Source organism: Vipera berus (assembly GCF_964194415.1).
Source record: "Vipera berus genome assembly, chromosome: Z".
Classification (NCBI taxonomy): domain Eukaryota; kingdom Metazoa; phylum Chordata; class Lepidosauria; order Squamata; family Viperidae; genus Vipera; species Vipera berus.
This window is the reverse complement of record NC_138205.1, coordinates 79966682-79973127: the sequence shown is the minus strand read 5'-3', so window position 1 is coordinate 79973127 and position 6446 is coordinate 79966682. Positions and strand designations below refer to the sequence as shown.

The 6446-nt window shown below is 40.9% G+C and overlaps 1 protein-coding gene across 1 annotated transcript in view; it reads right to left on the bottom strand.

The window, feature by feature from the left end:
• Positions 1 to 5901, bottom strand: part of CPNE4 (copine 4) — a 236256-nt gene extending 230355 nt beyond the window's left edge. The window contains exon 1 of the mRNA XM_081343255.1: positions 5812 to 5901. The gene's annotated coding sequence lies outside the window, so the exon portion shown is untranslated. The remainder of the gene's footprint in view (positions 1 to 5811) is intronic.
• Between the last annotated feature and the right edge of the window lie 545 nt (positions 5902 to 6446).

The window sequence follows — 6446 nt, the reverse complement described above, 5'->3', positions numbered from 1 at the left end:
AGACAAAAAGTTCACCTTACCAAGAAACTGACTTAGTACTATCATATTTGACTGAAATACAGTGTCTCATCCAATGCTTTTCAAGTTAAGGGCACTTCATACCTTCAATTGCTATCCCTTTAGATAGGGAAATCAACTGATACAAGCCCAAACCACGCTGGGATTTTTTCTTGCTACTGTGATGTCTGATTCACTTTCACATCCTCAGTGCATCATCCAGCTGCGTCTCCTAATAATTTTTTTCTTTCATTGTTTTCTCAGTTGGGAATTCTTTTAAACTTTTTTTTTAATTGGACGAATGGTTTTCATTATTCTCCATATTGTCCTCTTTTTACATACCACAGATGAATATTACCCAAGTTAATACCAGGAACCTGGTTTTCAACATTCCCCAAACAGGGTCAAAGTCATTTTATTTTAAATAAAACATACAAATTTAGCTTTAAAAAAATCTAATATGGTCCTTGCAATTTCTTGTGTCATGCAGCATGAGATGCACTTGCAATAGTTGCTCAGTCCTTGCTATCTTGCATCTGAACTCCAGGTAGTCCTTGACTTACAACCGATCACTTAGCAACCGTTCAAAGTTATGGCCAACTTGAAAAAGGGGACTTATGGCCTGGATCTGAAGTTCTGATACCCAGGCTCCCCTTGTGGTAGCATGTCCATACCCTGATGCTTGGCATTACAGCCACATTTATGACCATTTGCAGCATCCTTGATCTCATGTTACCAGGCATTTCTGCATCCATACTGAACCATTGCTTATATTAATGACCAGCACATTTGCTTAATGACCACTGCAAAAAAAGTCATAAAATTGGGTCAGTCACATGACCGATTCATTTTACCAACTTTGTGACTTACTACCATAAAGGATAGGCTTCATTAAGGTCATAATTCAAGGATTACCTGTACTGCAATTAACATGATATGGGCCTATCCTTGAAGAGTACTCAGAAGCTACAGGCGATGATGCCAAATGCAGCTACTTGCCTGCTAATTGGTGATAGCAGATATAGAGATGTTTAAGTCTTTGTTGCAAAAGCTGACTGGCTATCAATTGATTTCCTGGTTCAGGGTGTTGATCTAAGTCTTCATTTGCCTTGGATCTTGTAGAATTGACCTGCCTGATACAAAATACCAGTAGACTTTTCTGTTATGGTACCTTGTGGAACAGGTTGCCCCAAAGTAAAAATGGACCCCTCCTTGTTAAGATTCAAAGTATGGTCCAAAACTTCAAAATTGTCACTGGAATGGAAGCTCTGCTTACATGCATCATATGTGCATCCATTGTGGCTGGTGCATGTTATATCGACATTTTGGACCACCCTGGTCCATGCACACGACAGGATGCGCAAAGTAACTCTTTTGTATTTGTTTGTTTGTTTAGTATGCTGCCCATCTCGCCAAGAGGTGATTCCAGGTGGCTTACAACCAAATAAAAACAAGATAAAAAATTAAAATATTAAAGTACAAAATATTAACATTAAAACTGATTTAAAGTCATTAAAGATGGGAAGGAAAAGAGCAAGATGCACATGGGGAAGAGATGGAATTTTATCTCAGTCCACCTCCAGAATGACAGGTCTCTATTGGGGCCCCAGGCTAGATGGTACAGAGAACCGGGTCTTCAGGCTACTTTGAGTGAGTGCAGATATCACCTTGAGGGGCGTATGATGTTCCAAAAGGGCAGGAACCACGATAGAAAAGGCTCTTATCCTGACCCCACCAGCCAGAATTTCTCAGCTGATGTGGTCCTCTTCTGCCAGCACTGTGGGACAGAACAAGCTCAATAGGGAAAGACAGTTCCTCAGATAACTTGGACCTATGCCATAAAGAACTTTACAGGTGACAATCAACACCTTGAATTGTACCCAGAATCAAATTGGCAACCACTGCAGCTGGTGCAACAGCAGTGTAACACGGGCCACCCTAGGGGTCCTAAAACCTGTCCATTATGACTGCGTTCTGCATGAGCTGCAGCTTCCAAATACCCTTCAAGAGTAGTCCCATGTAGAATGCTTATAAACTCTTCTTATACATTGAGCCACTCCATGTTAGTTAGACAGGAAGTAATATCTGATAACTTGTGCCCTTCTTAGAAGTTCAGGATTTCAGTTTTAGCTTTGAATTGTGGTGTGGGCTTCCTAGGCTGCTAACTCCCATGTTTTCTATCTTTTTACTGGTTGCATTACAGAAACCAATTGTAGCCCAGGAGTGGAATGCAACGTGTTCAGCATGCAAAAGATTCAACTTTCAATCTTTGATGTCTTCAGTAGAAAAGGGATCAGGAAGCAGGTCTAAAAGAAGGCTGAGTGCAGTCCAGAGAGCTGCTGCTCTCCAGAGTAAACATCAGCCATCAAAAGCAGCCTGATCTGAAATAAAGCAATTTCTTCCAGAAGAAATATTTGAAGTTTTGCACAGTGCTGTTGGATGATCTAATGCTAGATTTTTATGTTACTCAGTTTGTTTTTCTTCCTTAAGTTGATGGGGTATACAGTGCATTAATTATCTATTTTAAACCTTAGGAGCATAACAGCCATTTTATTGACTCTCTCCAATAAGATGGAAATGGCTTTCTAAACTTTTTAATAATATAAAGAAACATCAAGCCCCAAATATGTCATTCTATTGATTCTGTTCATGATTTTGGATTGAAAACAAGAATATTATGCCTCAATGCCTCCACACACCTGTGCCAATCCATATGTTGAAAAGGAATAGCAAAGTGTAACAAGCATATTTTGGGGTTCATCCCAAACCATTAAAAAGAATTAAAAGGAATAATTAATATTCAGAACTCTTTTCTTAGAATGTCAGCCTTTGACAGGTGGATGTATACTTGCTATAAAAGATGAAAATCCACTGAAATGCATGAGGTTTCTAAAAAAAGGAATTTAGGAACAAATACTGAATGTAGTGTGTGTATGTGTGTGTGCATGTGTGTGTGTGTGTGTGTGTGTGTGTGTGTGTGTGTGTGTGTGTGTCTAAATGTCCCACAAAGGTCCTGAAAACTGCAAGTCTATACATAAGTTCCCTGAAGTCAGTGGAATGAAGTCTAATTAAAACTATTTTCACCTGTACAGAATTCTCTCCAGCTGGCATCTCTTAAGTCAGGGACTCAGCTGTCAGCATTTGTTTAATGTCTGAATGCCAATAGGGTGCCCACTTGGGCATAGATCTCTGCCCTACTAATGATGACTGCTTAAGTAAAGTGACCCCATTTACAGGGTACTCCTATGCATCTATCTATTCAGCAGCTAGTTTTACTCCATCGAGTGAGATGCATTCCAGTTATGTGTTTGAGCTTGCAATCTTACCTACATGTTACCTGCGTGAAATGCCACACGGAAAGATTTTTTTTCTCCATATATGACCACCTTCACACCTAAGTAAATATGCAAGTGTTTCAAACAATTAATTCTCTGAACAACTGCCATCCATTTCCCCTAGCAGGCAGTTCCAAAACTCACTGCACGCTATCAAATTAATATATAGATTTGTGCAAACCTTTTACAGTCTATCTCCAGTCCTTTCTCTCTTTTGCTTCTGCCCATTCCAGCAGCATGCTTGATGGAAAATGGCATCCTTGACACTACTCTATAGGTATATATTTCGGCGTGTAATTCCTATTCTGGGGATTCTAGTTAGGGTTCTAAATTGAGCAGATGTTCACCCCAATGTGCTGCTATGAAACAAATCTGTACAGATTAGTATTTGGGAGGTCTGAAAGGCAAACCCTGCCATTCAACCTTCGAGTCCCTATGCTTTCATCAATATGTAGGAAATAAACTTGAGAGCCTTTAAATCTCTCAATTTGCTTGATGGTGAACCTACAGGTTCAGCAGGGGTTATTTTTGAGGAAAGACGCTTAGGGTTATGCAGTTTTTGAAATCTGTCACTCAAGTATCCTAGCCAATCAAGCTTTTCACATAAGTAGCCAAAAAAGCTAAATTAAACTACACCTACATGTGGGGAGAGAACTCTTACGCAAATTGCCCTTGCGTTTATTCCAAAAGAATTTGCCTCAGGATAAAAAAAGATACATATTCATCTCTCTTTCTCTCTCTTTTTTTTTAAAAAAAATGATGTCACCTATTAACACCAATAAACCCCAAACTGTATGTTACTAATGTTTTGTCCTGGTAATTTCAAGCCATCAGCACTGTTTATATTTTTACTGTCTCTCACATCTCTTTAACACAGTCTATGGACAATTTTATATTTATATTTTCCTGCAATTATTGAACAAATACAACATTTTCTATTGTCTGTTACTGCCCAGAATGCATTGGAACATTTTGATGTTAAAGAGGAGCTGGAAATTACATTTAGGGATGAACCATGAGCTGGACCTTTACAAGAACTACATCAATCAATTGGACCAATGGTGAAGTATTTTCCATTTGTCCACACACTCTTTTTCAGACTTTCCTGGCTTGGTATCCAGAGACATCACTTTTGGCTGCAGTCTCACCATTCCCAGTCAATCAATTATTGGAAATAGGAGAACAGAAACACCTAAAGATTGAGACAGGTGGCTTTCTGATAAGCCTCTAATGTGGTGTGGGGTTGGGTTATAATATTATCAAAGTATTGTAATTCTCCCATTTAAGGCCATTCACAACATTCTTTACAAGTGGATGGAAAATGTAAGGGTGAACAAATTGTTCATCTTTACACAACGGTTTACAAATGCTTATTTCTGTCTTTTGAATTTAAATCTCAAATATAGGCCATGTAAAGGATCCCAAAACAAGAAAGGCAAGTAAGTGGAAGTTATCTTGTTCTGTTGTGTTAGAACTCATGTATGTTAGAGTTCAAATGACACAGTATGTTCTAAATAATAGACTGAGATTCCCTCAGTCTCTAGGCATTGTCACATAAATCTGCACAAATACTGGTCCTATCCAAAGCAGTGGCTGTTCCTTCCTGGTCTGCCACACCAGATTAATGTGTGAGGTGGATCTGAAGTCTGAAGGATCAGAAACAATAACTGCCACTGAACAGAGCACAGCTCAAGGGAATTAAACGCCCTTCCTTACCTGATAAAAACTGGGAATTTAAGCAGATGCATTCATGGTATAGTCAGCACTTTAAGGCTAGAGATGCTTTCTCTCTAAAAGTAAATCTGGAAATTAGATCATCCATGAAAGGAGAAAAGGACTTGAGGACAGGATGGCTTAGAAATAGAGCAATCACAAAATGAGGTTTTTGGTTGTTGTTTTTTTAAAAAAACTTTTCCAAGTGAAAAGCCTTCAATAAATATACTTCATAACTGCTTTAACCCCCTTTTCTATACCGTCACCATAATCAATGGAAGCCCAAAGGTTCAGATATACCACTCATTTCTCTTGACACCCTTAAATCAATTGGGGACATCAGGGCAAAGGGTTGCCTCCAGTAACCACTGGAAGTTAACACTACAAAGGAATCCTGGATTATCTGTGGCCGGGACATTGGAAAACTTCCTCATTTTATCACTGTATGCAATCCGGCGATTGTAGGTAGACTTAGTCAATGTGTGAAATTGATTAAATCCCAATTTAGGAAAGACAATGGAAATCAACGGGAGAGATTTCCCGTTTGGTTAATTTAATACACCGACTCTAAATGTGCTTTCGATCTGGGTCCTACCCAATAGAGGCTGCCTGATCTTGGTAGGGGAAAAGAGACCAAACCCGAGATCCAAGCATCCTTCTAACACACCGGCACACAATGTCTCCGGAAAAAAGTTAGCAAACACGCCCTCTGTAATGCAGAGCCAAGCAGCTGCGGGAGACCCGGGAAGCGCATTTGCTCCCTTACCTGCACAGCCCGATCTACACAGAAGCAAGTGTTCAATAGTACACAGTGTCTTTCTGGACGGCGATCAAGCGGGAACCTCCAGGACTCCTGAAAATCTCAGCGAAGGCGTTGTACGGTGGAGGGGAACTGCTGCCAGAGAAGGGAGTTTCATGCCTCCGGAAAGCCGGGCTCCATCCTCCGATCGTCGCCCGCAGAGGAGTGGGAGAATCGGGCAAGCACCTCCGCTTTAGCCGCGCTTCCCCCTCTTTCTGAAGAAGCGGGCGGGCACCAGCCTCACAAGGAGCAGAGGCTGGGCAGCGGGCGGGGAAAGGGGGAAGCTCTACTCGCGCGCCCCCTGGAGGACCCAGGCAATTACAACAAACACCCGCCCCCGCCCCTTTCCCTTCCGACCCTGAGATTTTCACTTTTCTGTTGCTGGAGAGCACGGGAGTTGAACGGTCCCTCTGGGACCATTTCATTACAAAATAGACGCCTGCTGGCTCAAGCTCTTTCGTCCAGGTGTTAAAATATTCAGTGTACTGCAGCAGAGAGCTGGCCAAACGAACAAACAAGGGGGGAAAATGGGATTAGGAACAAAAGTAAAGGTTGAGTTTTCTGGGGAGAATATTCCTCGACCTGTATTATGGTATTGTTAT